This window comes from Apium graveolens, chromosome 8 (assembly GCF_009905375.1).
Source record: "Apium graveolens cultivar Ventura chromosome 8, ASM990537v1, whole genome shotgun sequence".
Lineage (NCBI taxonomy): Eukaryota > Viridiplantae > Streptophyta > Magnoliopsida > Apiales > Apiaceae > Apium > Apium graveolens.
Genome location: NC_133654.1, coordinates 208,281,713 through 208,296,574, shown reverse-complemented (window position 1 = coordinate 208,296,574; position 14,862 = coordinate 208,281,713). Strand labels below are relative to the sequence as shown.

The 14,862-nt window shown below is 35.2% G+C and overlaps 1 non-coding gene across 1 annotated transcript; it reads left to right on the top strand.

Moving 5' to 3' along the window:
* Window positions 1-489: 489 nt before the first annotated feature.
* Window positions 490-596, top strand: LOC141681203 (small nucleolar RNA R71). Its single transcript, XR_012558645.1, has one exon. It is a non-coding gene; the product is annotated as a small nucleolar RNA R71 (small nucleolar RNA).
* The last annotated feature ends 14,266 nt before the right edge of the window (window positions 597-14,862 follow it).

Genomic DNA, 14,862 nt, shown 5'->3' with positions numbered 1-14,862 from the left:
GCTGCATACTGCTGATAAGGCTATTGAACCGCATTCTGAGTGTTGCTCCAGCTGAAGTTAGGATGATTGCGGTTGTTGGGATGATAGGTGGATGGAACTGGTTGTTGTGACCTCTGAAAGTTGCTCACGAACTGAGCTGATTCACTAGATATAGCACACTGCTCCGTCTCATGCGCACCAGCACAAAGCTCACAAACACTAGTGATCTGATTAACTCCATAATTAGCCAAAGAATCCACCTTCATTGTCAAAGCCTTAAGATGAGCAGTTATCGCAGTAGCTGTATCCACCTCTAAAATTCCAGCTACCTTGCCTTGATTTAATCTCTGAGAAGGGTTCTGGTATTCATTAACATCCATCAGTTCAATCAAATCATAAGCTCCATCGTAGCTCTTAGCCCATAATGTTCCACCTGATGCTGCATCAAGTATGGGTCTAAAAGTTGCACCCAACCCATTATAAAAGTAGTTAATGATCATCCAGTCAGGCATCCCATGATGATGACACTTCCTAAGCATCTCCTTATAACAATCCCAAGCTTCACACAAAGATTCTCCCGATTGCGGCACAAATTGAGGAAGAGCATTCCTGATTGTAGCTATCTTCGCCATAGGGAAGAATTTAGTAAGAAACCTCTGAGTAAGATCTTCCCACTTGGTGATAGATCCTGGTGGTAGAGAATGCAACCAGCACTTAGCTTTATCCCTCAGAGAAAATGGGAAAAGCCTCAACTTAATAGCATCTTCAAAAACATTGTTGAATTCGAAAGTGTCGCAGATCTCGATGAAATCTATAATATGCATATTGGGATCTTCCGTCGGAGAACCCCCAAAATGGACCGAGTTCTGCACCATCTGAATCGTGCTAGCCTTGATTTCAAAAGTGTTAGCCGTTATGGCTGGTCTGATAATGCTAGTCTGAATATCATTGATCTTCGGCTGAGAGTAGTCCATCAAAGCCTTTGTATTTACTGATGGTTCACCCATTGCAATAAGAGCTTCTTCTTCAACTTTCTCATCCTTAACAAGAACTTCTTCCTCTACTAAAACTTCTTCCTCTGCTTTATCCGGTGTTCTCTTTCGAGATCAAGAACGCGTTAGCATAAACGCTCTCTAGAGTACCTAAAAAAGCAATAAGTAAACAAGTAAGTAAAATGTCCGAGTCAATGAACTTTAACGACCACTAATGCCAAGCACATAAACTAAAATTAACACCGAGTCCCCGGAAGCGGCGCGAAAAACTTGTTAGAACAAAAACACGTGATAATATTCACACAAGTATACGCGATCGCTAGTAATATAGAATTAGTTCTAGTTCGTTCCCACAAAGACTGGTTTATGTTAATTTTAGTCAATGTACTTATGCAACAATGGTATGGTTATTATTCAATGTTAAGATGATAATAAGTTGAGATTGTTTATAACTACGAGATTATACTAACTAATATTAACTAAGAGAATTGAGGTTGATTAACTTATATAACACAGACATGGGATTCTAACTTAATTCAATACTTCATTCAGTAGCCTTTTTGTTCTTAACCTTAGCATGCAATGGTGATGACACTAATCAGATAACACGAAACTATTAAATGCCAACTTTTGTTGTACGAATACCCTACTACCAGACATCCACAAAATAGATAGAAGCTAAATAGATACCAATTATATTGAGACCCTATATGTCTATAGAATTTGACAACATAACGGTTTAATGTGCAAGTTATCTATCGTGATTACATAGGGCAAGTAAGATGGTTAAAATTACCTATAAATCAAGCATATAAAATACATGAACCTATGCTAGCATGGCAAGTTTTAAATCTCTATATTCACTTTCGCTTCAATAAAGATTAACACGTTATCTTATAAGTTCGCGACGTTCATAAGACAAATAAGCACAACCAATACTAGGACATCATACAATCACCACACACTAAGGTATCGAACAAGTTAACTAAAGAAATCCATAAGTAAATCCGTTGGAACCCCATGATAACGGTTAGCCCATAGCCGAACTCATCATCACCGTGGGTTCCGATGAAAGCATGGTATAATAAACTAGGTCTTTATAAACTGAATAATAAACAAAGTACATAATCAAGAGTAATAGGTTTAACAACAAGAAAACTAGCATGCAAGATTACAACTTAAAACAAAGAATCACAAGAATAAACTAGTTCCTCTTCGCCTTGGTTGTATTTGTGCTCCTATGTCTTCTCGATATCTTCCCATAAGCTCCGTTCTGAAAAACATCTTTAAGTTGTCTTTATATAGCAGCCCCAATCATCATAGAATTCCAAAAATCAATCTTCTAATCAAAACATGATTCTTTAGTTTTTGACCCGGCGCGCCCGCGCTCTGACTTTCTGCTTCTCTGGTGCGGCCGCGTGCTATCACAACGCGGGTATAACGACTTGTGTATTTTTGAATTATTTAAATATGTAATTTTGGAATATTAACTAAATAAAATATGTGTCTTGGTTTTGGCAGCAGTATGTTGATATATACTATTTGTCTGTAATTTATTGGTGTAAAGGATTGGAATGTGTAGTTAAAAATTGAGTTATATTATTCTGTTTTATTTTTAAAGGTGATTTTATTACAGTTTTAAAACCCATAAATATTTAGATTGTCCCTAAAATTAGTTTTATGATTTTATAATTTCAATACTTATTTTTGGGATTTTATAAAATTTAGATATCAATATTATAACACCCCCAAATCCGGGGTCGGGGATCCGGGTTGTCACAAGTTCCAATTCCCTTAAAAACTCTTAATCTTAATAAACAACCAACCACTACGTACTGTGACCCCACAATATACACACACACACCACATGTTATAGTCTCAGAGATGAATACCAAAAATAACACAAATCATTTTACTCCACAATTATAAACCATTTCACCTCAAAAGGGTTTCTGAATAATTTACATATTCTTTGCCATTATTACAATTCATAATATACATAAGTCTGGTTCATCAATAGTTGAAAGCCTAGCCTATTGGTAGTTCCTACCTCAGCTACGGCGGCATCACCGCTTCCAGAAAACTGCGGAACATTTCCTAACCGCTTGCGAATTGGAAGCTTGGTCCTGTTCATCTTTTCTATCTGTTGTTGTGTGATGAAAGAAGAAAGCAAGGGTGAGCAACAAGCCCACCGAAATAATATGTATAATAATTAACAATATATGAGCATTCTCATAGTACTCATGAAAGTCTTGGTCAAGAACAAATGAACCAAGCTGATATCTTAACGCGACCAAGTCGCAAAATATTCAGTATATATATACATATATACTTTTCACAATCTTTGAAATCCTCTGATATGTATAATATACACAGAGTTCCAGTTTATAACTGTATAAAAATATCGTTGCAAGGTGATCTCATATATCTAACCTTGTCTTAACATTTTTCTGAAAATATTTGTCATTCATAAGATAATCATTTACTGGATATAAGTTGAAAAGATGAAGTTACAAGATACTCCAATATACTTATATCTTTTCCGAATACTACTTGAACCACCACCGTTCAAGGTATAAACAGTTTCAAAAGTTTATCACATAGATGAGACTACAAGATAAGACTTGAATAGATTCAATCCTTGAAATGTTGTTTAAAATAAATGAAGTTACGAGATACTTCATTTGAGGGAAACATCATTTTAAACGTTTGACCCTGTCAATGCCTCAACAATCACCCATCCGTAGCCTTTCGATCGAATGCTCCGGGTAGTGTTACATGTAGAGGAGAACCTGTCGGATTTACTTGTCAACCGAACACTGGACTCCTAAGGAATGGACCATCTTAGCGAAACTTCCAGGCCATTTGGGCCAATATAATAAGGCTGGGCCGGCGCCACTCGACCACTTACGCCACTCCTAGTTCATATGTAATCCATGACTCTGAAACGTAAAGCTTGTCCCCCCTTTCCCCAAGTAGAAACTTGTTGATACGGCTCCACCAAGAAGTCGTATCTAGTTGGAAAGGAAAACTCACAGATATTTCCCAGGCGGTGCCTATTAATGGATTAACTTGTTCTAAGAATTTTACTTCCCGAGTGTTGGGTAAGTAATCAAAAACTCTTTTATCAAAACAACAACCTTGTTGCGAATATAAAACAAACCACAGAGCCGGATCCCTCAGGTTTTGAGCGAGTATTTAAATCCCCTTCGAAAGGAGGATCTTAAATATAAAAATGAGTTTTGGGATCCGCCCTAACTTTTTAAAATCATTTTGAAGACTCGAAAACATTTTAAAGAATGTTTAGAGTAACGCTGATTTAATAAAATAAATCAGTCCCGATATGTTAGAAAGTACCTGAATATTATTATTTAAATAATATTCCCATAAGGGTGATCCATATAAAAATAATCGAGGTAGGAGTTTTAAAACTCATACTTGAAATGAATAATAAATAACCAAAGATATACTTATACGAAAGTATGATCTTTATTTGAATAATCGAAAATAAGTTTGATTATCGAAACATTATACTTTAATAAAATAAAGAATATTATTTAGTAAATAAACGGAGTCATAAGTCCTCGAATGAATATTCAATAATAATATTCATTAAATAAAATAAACGGAGTCATATGTCCTCGAATGAATATTCAAAATAATATTCATTAATATGAATAAACGGAGTCATAAGCCCTTGAATGAATATTCAAAATAATATTCATTAATAAAAATAAAGTTATCGAATAAACCTTATTCGATTCATAGTTTTGAAAACTATATCTATATATCTATATATATATATATAAATATATATAATATACTCGGGAATATCGACTCCCGGTTTTAGAAAATGTTCACCTTTGGATCCCCTATACTAAGGGTATACGCAATTACTGCTTATCTCTAGCATAGGTATTATGCAACTAATAAGCATTTGAATCAACAGATATATATCAAGATTACGAAACAGACATGCATATATACCATATCACATGGTCCAATATATCGCAAGATTTGCTAATTAACCATCATGCATCTATCTCAAGATAATGCATATACATATGTACATCACAACAACAGTATAACGGGTAAAAAACTTGCCTGAGTGCTCCCGGATAGACTTAAGCTTAGAGTGGGTCCGATAACCTATGAACAATAACATAATTCGGAATTAAACCCCGGTCGCTTAAGAAACTAGATTTTAACCAATTGAACCCTAACGTTCGCTTTTGCGCTTAACGATTCACTTAAGTCGCTCGAGTACCCTCGGCTCCACCATTTTTAATAAATTAACCATTAAGAATTTTAAGGCAATTCTTTCGTGAGTACCCTACCAACTGCCCAATCCACTTTAAATAATTGATTCATACTCCAATTAGTCATTTAAGGGCCTTAACCAAGGTTTGAAAGTAAGGCGAGGGGTAATGGTTCGTTCGCGAAACGCCGTTACTTAAAACGGTCGTTTCTCCTAAACCGTACATCAGATTCAAGCGAACCACATATCAAAACGAAGCTTACGACATAATCTAACTAAAAATGGAAAAGTCACAGATTCAATAGTTAGCTCTCTGTCCCGAACACTAAGAATAAGCAGTTGTATGAAATTGGGCATTACAACGGCTATGTTTACGCGATTATCAAGTTTTAAACCACTCCAAACAACCACCATTCAACTCACAACCAACAATACAACCAACCCTCATCCAAACCTTACTACATCAGTCCCCAAACCTCAAGATTTTCCAATTTATACAACCCCACACATGAACTACTAGCTATACTTAAGTTCTATTAACTATAAACAAGATTTCAACATCCAAATCACTACAAATCCAATCCAAACTCTAAACACACAAGCATCATGCTTCTCATTTACTATAACCATCAAAACCATCTTAATACTCAAAGTAAAGTTAGGGTTTGGAGGTGTTATACCTTCCTTGGAGTGATTAGAGTAGCTAGGAAGTCTTAGGGAGCCTCCTACAAGCTTGATCTTTCCAAAGAAATCAAGAACACAAAGTTAGGTCTTAAAGTTTCTAAAAGTCATATTGAAAGAACTGTCAAAACGAGGGTCTTACCATGCTTATTTGGACGAGACTTGTGAACAAGAGTTGTAGGCCCTCTCAATACCTTTCCAAAGAGCTATAGGACATCCTATTTGAGTGAGTATTGAAGGAGATATGGTAGTTTGAAGTTGCTGCTCTGGTTTTGGCCGAGAGCTTTGATTCTTGGAAAGCAAAAGTCAACTTCTAATTTGTGTTTTGTGTTTTTGATTTGTTTTGCTTGGTTGTTTCCTTTTGTTTTGCTTAATTACCTTTTAACCATGGTAGAGTTTGTATGGCTTGTAATCAACCAACAATCCCTCCATTTGTCATGCTTATGTCACCATGTCTATGTCATCGATTTGTCACATGTCTCTTCCTTTTGGTTTGATGATGTCACAATCCTTGGCTTCTTGTAAAAGCTTGTCTCTGGGTCGCTTATTTGTTTTACGGTTCGCTTAAATTTCGTTCTCGTTTATCGTTTGAGAGATCATACCCGGGATATTATTACTTGGGTTCCCCTAAACCCTTCTTAATAATTTATATTCCTTTTATGATCCTCTCTTATAATCCTTGAATTTAAATCCTTTTAATCATGTTACCTTATACCCAATTCTTTCGGTATCTGGTGGATTTTTGGAGTAACGACGTTTCGCGAACGAAACATTTCCCCTCGCCTTACTTTGAAACATAGGTTAAAGACCTTAAAGGACTAATTGGGGTAAGAAACAATTATGTAAAGTGGATTAGGCAGTTGGTAAGGTACTCGCGAAAGAATCGCCTTAAAACCCTTAATGGTTAATTTATTAAAAATGGTGGAGTCGAGGGTACTCGAGCGACTTAAGTGAAGCGTTAAACGCAAAGCGAGCATTAGATTCTAGAGTGGTTATAGTATAAATTCATAAGCGACTTTGGTTTAATTGTGACTTATATGTTGTTTATAGGTTGCCAGACTCGTCCCAGGCCTTTTATTACCCCCGGTCACTCAGGCAAGTTTTCTACCCGTATAACTGTTGTTGTGATGTATATGTGTATATGCATGATCTTGCGATAAATGCATATTTGTTATTAGCAAATTCTTGCAATATATTGTAGCATGTGATATGGTATATATGCATGCCTGTTTCATATTCTTGATTTATATATCTGTTGGTTCAAATGCTTGTAGTTGCATAATACCTATGCTAGAGATAAGCGGTATTTGAGTATACCCTTAGTATAGGGGATCAAAAGGTGAACTTTTTCTAAAACCGGGAGGCGAGGCTCCCGAGTATAATATATTTATATATATATATATATTGATATAGTTTTTAAAACTATTAATCGAATAAGGTTTATTCGATAACTTTTATTTTATTTAATGAATATTATTTCGAATATTCATTCGAGGGCTTATGACTCAGTTTATATTATCTAATGAATATTATTTGAATATTCATTTGATGATCTATGACTCCGATTATTTACTAAGTAATATTCTTTATTTTATTAAAGAATAATGTTTCGATAATCAAACTTATTTTTGATTATTCAAATAAAGATAGTAATTTCGTATAAGTATATCTTTGGTTATTTAATACCCATTTCAAGTATGAGTTTAACACTTCTACTTCGATTATTTTATAGAGATTATCCTTTTTGGGAATATTATTATTTAAATAATAATATTCAGATATTTTCTAATATATTGGGACTGATTTATTTTAATAAATCAGCAGTACTCCAAACATTTTTAAAAATGTTTTCGAGTCTTCAAAATGACTTTTAAAGTTTAGAGCGGATCCCAAAACTCGTTTTCAAATTTAAGATCTTCCTTTTGAAGGGGACTTGAATAATCGCTCAAAAATCTAAGGGATCCGGCTCTGTGGTGTATTTTATATTCGCAACAAGGTTGCCAAAATTCTTTTCTTTCCAAAATTCATTGAATATTGCAACTCTGTTCATACTTTACATGAGAGAGGTTTTCAGGAAATGTATGAGATATATATATATATATATATGGATATATATATATATATCGGGACTTAATGAAGTATCTCGTAACTTCATTTCATTCAATAATATTTCAAAGATTGAATCTATTCAAGTCTTATCTTGTATCCTCATCTATGTGATGAACTTTTGAAACTAATTATAACTTGAACGGTGGTAGTTCAAGTAGTATTCGGAAAGATATAAGTATATTGGAGAATCTTGTAACTTCATCTTTTAAACTTATATCTAGTAAATGATTATCTTGTGCGTGTCAAAGATTTTCGGAAAAACGTTGAGATAAGGTTAGATATATGAGATCACCTTGCAACGATAGTTTTATACAGTTATAAACTGGAACTCTGTGTATATTATGCATGGAAGAGGACTTCCAAGATTTTGAAAAGTATATATGTATATATACTGAATATTTTGCGACTTCATCGCATTAAGATATCAAACTTGGTTCATTTCTTTTGACCAAGACTTTTATGAGTACTATGAGAATGCTCATATATTGTAAATTATTATACATATTATTTTGGTGGGCTTGCTGCTCACACTTGCTTTCTTCTTTCATCGCACAACAACAGATAGAAAAGATGAACAGGACCAAGCTCCCGATTCGCAAGCGATTAGGAAACGTTCTGCAGTTTCCTATAGGCGTGGATGTCGCTGTAGCTGAGGTAGGAACTACCAATAGGCTAGGCTTCAACTTTTGATGTACCAGATTTATGTATAATTATGAATTGTAATAATGGCAAGGAAAATGTAAATTTATTCAGAAACCCTTTTAAGGTGTATTGGCATATAATTGTGGAATAAAATGACTTGTGATTATTTTTGGATATTCATCTCTGAGACTATAACTTGTGGTGTGTGTGTTTATTGTGGGGTCACTGTACAGAGTAGTTGATTATTTATTAAGATTGGGTGTTATTAAGGGAAATGGAACTCGTGACAACCCGGATCCCCGACCCCGGATTTGGCGGTGTTACAACGGTCAACTAACATCCTTAGTACTTCCTCCGGAAATTTTAGGAAGTACATGTATATATATATACAATAATAAGATAAGCTATTTCTATCAACAAGCAAAACGCTTGGGGAACTTCGATATGGTTCGAGTTCTCGAGATATGATACGATTCTTTTAAGGACTTGGAGGGGTAGACTCTAGTACTATGTGTACTAGGGAGACTACCAAAGGTACCGCAGGCGAAGGTACTCTGTGTACTCGGGAACTTGTGAAATATGTGTATACCCAAAATGGGACACGTAGCCCGAATGCGGCAAGGGTAATAACCGGGATACGAAGGTGTTGTCCTTATACTAGTAGAAAAGGTTACTATTTTCTGTATTACGACTGATCATCGTATGCGGTGGCTCTAGTGAATTTCCTATTCTTCCAATTGGAATTGTGATGCAATATCGTAACCCAAGCCTAGGTGCTGGGTTTACCATTAAGTATTCGCAGGATAATAAATCCACTAAAGAATTATTTTTAAAAGAAGGTGTGTATCACCAAGGAAATCTATTTTTGAATAAAACGCATTTATCATATATGGCATTATACTTGAGTTTATCATACAGTCATTTCATACTGTACATTATTATGTTGGGCTTTATAGCTCACACTTATTTTCTTAAATTGACACAACACAATAGTGAATCAAGATGCCTATCATGAAACTCACAGCTAGTAAATGGGTAGGAAATGGCCAGCTGTTCCGTAGGATGTTTGGTGTTGTACCTCAGGTAGATCGAATAAGCTGGATTGGTTTTCAGTTATTTTTAGTCCGGCTTATTTACAAGTATGACTTTGTAACATAATAAATAAGAAACGAATATTTGGCCGACGGACTAACCTTACTTAAAGGTTAATTCTGCGATAAGACTTAATTACTTTTGGGTTGTAATAATTATCACTTTGTGGATTGATTTACTCTAGTAATGAATGATTCGTTTCCAAGACAATAACCTATAAGTGTGTGTGTGTGTGTGTGATAAGTGTGGGGTTGTAAAGGTGTGAGTATTTATATATTGTGATACGAGATAAGTTTTATATAGCATTCAAGATGGTGTGGCCTCCTAGATCCCCGACCCCGGATTTTAGGGCGCCACATTAGACTTGATAAGCTAAAACATGGTGAGTAAATGCCTAAGCTTTATAAGAAACAGAATCTAAGACAACTTGATATTTTTGCTGAATTAGTTATTTCTTTTCAGCCTCATTGACATCCATTAACTCACTTACAATGGGCTCTTCCCATTCTTCTGTACCTGCTTTTCTCTCATGATCTTTCTGTTCTTGCATCAAGGGCTCCCCTTGGCTTCCCACCCTCACACCCTCACCTTCACCTACTAAGGTGGGACTCCACTCACTCACTTTTGCCAAGATGGAATAAATAACTTGCAGATTTTCACTCTTTTCCTCTCCTTTTTCCTGAGAGCAACTCAGCCGCTCACTCAGTTCACTCCATTCCCTCATTCCTAAGAGTGATTGTACAACTACTAGATCATCTGCACTTGTAACATTTGTTGAAGTTTGAAGTGGTGCAGTGATATTCAACGGATAAGGAACATTCGTTGAAATAGTAGTTGAGAGTTTCAATGGATGACTGCTGTTAAGCTCATCCATCGAGATGCAATCACTAGTCGACGGATGAACAATATCTATCGAGATAGTGGAAATAAAGGAGTTTGGAGTAAAGACTACTGTAGAATCTATGGTGATTGATTTGAGATTTTGCACAGATATTTCAGTAGACTCAGAAAGAAATGGCAAGTGAGCCAACAGATCATCTAAAAGATGATGCTCACTTGCTTGGATTTTTGGCTCCTCCATGAGAGTTAGAGACGGAAAATCAGGAACTGATGTATGAATCATATCTACATCCAGTGAATGTGAGGGTGAGTTTGGTGTGTTAGGTGCTTCAATTGTTAAAGATTTTGGCTGTGACTCCACATTTACTGGAGCCACAACAATCTGACTTTAAGAAGGTGCATGTATTGAGTCTTTGACTGCAGTAGGCACTGTGTGTGCACCCTGTGTATCCCTAATGGTTTTGGTTTTGTGGCTTGGGTAGGCATCTGTTTGGTCACATTTACAGGTGCCATTGCCACAGATGATGGAAAAGAAGCAGGTGATTGATAAGTAGTAGTAGAGATAGAGACATTTACCTCACTTACCTGAGGTAATTCCATGATTGGCAAGTAAATAAGAGCAGTGTCCTTGTGATGATTTGCGCTGTTCAAGTCAGCAATAATTCTCCCTTTTGGACCCAACAAGCTAACTTGTTTGTTGGGTTCTCAATAGTGAGATTCTCATAAACAAAATTAGCTAGCATCATGAAAAATCTAGCATAATAGATATTCTTAGACCTCTTCTTAATATTCCCTAGCTTACTCCCTATCTCATAAATGACAGAAGTGCTAAAATTGAAATATTTGTCATTAAGAAGCATGTAAAGCATGTGAACAAGTGAGTAAGATACAACATCAAAATTACTTATTTTTCCAGAAAACTCCTTGATAAATGAATCACACTGAAAAACTCCATTCTTTTCTAAGACCTAGTCTCTTAACATCACCTAATTTAGCGGCATCAAGAGCATAACCCATATAAACTAGCATATTACTCACATCAGTGTCTGTGTGTGGAGCAAGTGTGTTATTTTCAGGAAATTTAAAAAACTTTTTAATTGCAACACAATTAACACATTGTTCATTACCTTTGAGTGTGAAGGTAATAGTCTCGTCCTTTGAGTTGAACACAGCTGTAGTCCAAATTTCCTCGACAACCTCACAGTAAATGGTTGGGGACTCAAGCATGGCATAGCTCAATTTGTAGTTTAGTATGAAGTCCATCATTTTGTGATAGTCTTCAGATGCCGGAATTTGCTTGTTCACCAAAGCCAAAAAGTTGTTCTTTTCATAAACAAACCCAGTTGAGGACATGATTTTGACTACGGGTGCCATTGTTGTGATTGAGATTAGTTGCAGAGAGAGTTTTTGCTTTTGGGAAGAAGAAGTTAGAGAACTTGCTTTGAAAAAGATAAAAATAAAGAACAGAAATGTAATTAGCTTTTATACTTTCTCAGAAATAAATTGTCAAAAAGTAAAAAGTAAAATAAAGTAACCAATTAAATTATCCCAAAATAGCTATTTTAAAATTACAGAAAACTGTCAAAATTCTAAGATTATCCGTTGAAATATACATACAGGCTGTAAGTAAATTCGACGTATAATTCTCAAAATCAATGACTAATATTGAGTGTAATTCGACGGAAAATGATAAAAGTACCCAGAGTAATAATTGATACTTCGACGGATGTCGCAATTCAATATTCACTTTCAACGGATAGTGAACTCCCGTCGAAATGTAAATTCTGACTTAGCCAAAATTTACATTTTTGACAAGAAATATCAACTATTATTCTGGCTGCAATTCAAATTGCTTAGACATCAAAATAGATTTAAGAGTAATTAAGCATAACTAACTCACTTACCAACCTAGTGAAGGTGGATTCATCAAGTGGCTTGGTAAAGATGCTGCAAGTTGTTTTTCACTTGGAACAAAATGAAGTTCCACAATACCATTCATAACATGCTCTCTAATGAAGTAGTACTTGATGTCAATGTGCTTGGTCCTTCAATGTTGTACTGGATTCTCAGTGATGGCAATATCACTTGTGTTATCACATAAAATAGGAATCTTATTTACTTGTAGACCATAGTCCGACAAATGATTTTTCATCCATAAAATCTGTGCACAATAACTACCAGTAGCAATATATTCAGCTTCAGCTGTAGAAGTAGAAACTGAATTTTGCTTTTTACTGAACTAGGATACTAGCTTGTTTCCTAGAAATTGACAGGTTCCTGTGGTACTTTTTCTATCAATTTTATAACCTGCATAATCTGCATCTGAATAACCAGTTAGATCAAAGCCATAATCTCTAGGGTACCAAATGCCAAGTTTTGGTGTTCCCTTGAGATATCTGAAAATTTTCTTTATAGCTATTAAATAAGATTCTTTAGGATCATCCTGAAATCCAGCACAAAGAAAAGTAGCAAACATTATATCTGTCCTACTAGTTGTTAAATAGAAAAGTGAGCCAATCATGCCTCTATAGCTCGAAATATCCACAGACTTTTCAGTTGTGTTTAATTCAAGTTTAGTTGCAGTGGCCATGGGAGTTTTTACAGATGTGCAATCCATTATATCAAACTTCTTCAAGAGATCATAAATGTATTTGGTTTGACTAATGAATATTCCAATACTAACTTGCTTAACTTGTAAACCAAGAAAGTATGTTAGTTCTCCCATCATGCTCATTTCATATTTACTTTGCGTCAATTTGGCAAACTTTTTACAAACTTTTTCATCATTAGAGCCAAATATAATATCATCTACATAAATTTGAACAAGTATACTAGAGCCATTAACATTTCTAAAGAATAAGGTTTTGTCAACAATACCTCTAGTGAAGTGATTTTCTAAGAGAAACTTTGACAAAGTATCATACCAGGCTCTAGGTGCTTGCTTCAATCCATAAAGTGCTTTCAAAATATAGTAGACATATTCTAGAAAATTTGGGTTTTCAAAACCAGGAGGCTAACTAAAATAGACTTCCTCCTCCAAATCTCCATTAAGAAAGGCACTTTTGACATCCATTTGATAGACCTTGAAATTGGCATGGGCTGCATAGGCTAGGAAAATCCTGATGGCTTCAAGTCTTGTAACAGGAGCAAAAGTTTCATCAAAATATGTTCCTTCTTCTTGATAATAGTCCTTATCAACCAATCTAGCTTTGTTCCTTCCAACTATGCCATTTTCATCCATCTTGTTTCTGAATACCCACTTGGTGTCAATAGGATTCTTTCCTTTAGACTTGGGTACCAGCTTCCATCCTTTATTTCTTTCAAATTGGTTTAGCTCCTCTTGCATAGCAAAAAACCCAATCAGGATCCAACAGAGTTTCTTCTACCTTTTTAGGTACTTCCTGAGATAGAAAGCTGCTATATAGACATTCATCTTGATTTGCTTTCCTTGTTTGCACTTGAAGATGCATCACCAATGATTAGTTCAAATGGGTGATCTCTAGTCCATTTTCTCGGTTGAGGTAGATTAGCTCTAGATGAAGAGGCCTCATTATTGTCTTGATGATTGACAGAGTTTTGATGATCAGAAACTCCCTTTGAGTTTATGGACCTTTGACTTGAAATCAGAGTTCTTTCTGATTATGATCTGACTTGGCTTCCAATTCCTATTGATGGATCAACAGATGTTTCTCTTTTCCTGTCGACGGATGATACAGATTGTCTCTCGACGGATGATATACTTGGTCTTTCGATGGATGTTGAATTATGTGCTTCATTAGTTGTAGACTTTTCTGCATTGTCCTTGGATATTGGTTCTTGATCACTTTCATCATCATTATCTTCACAAATCATCTCAACATTTTCAAATTTGAGGCTTTCATGGAAATCTCCAGCTTATAGTCCTTCATTCTTTTTATCATCAAACACAACATGTACAGATTCCATAACAATGTTAGTTTTAAGATTGTAGACTCTATATGCTTTTCCAGCGGCATATCCAACAAAAATTCCTTCATCCGATTTGGCATCAAACTTTTCATGTTGATCAGTTTGATTCCTTAAGATATAATATTTACAGCCAAAGACATGAAGAAAATTTAGTGCTGGCTTCCTATTCTTGAACAATTGGTAGGGAGTCATGCACTTTTCTTGATTAACCAAAGAAATATTATGAGTGTAGCATGCAGTATTTACAGCTTCAACCTAAAAATATGTTGGTAACTTTGATTCTTCTAGCATTGTCCTTGCATCTTTAATAAGAGATCTGTT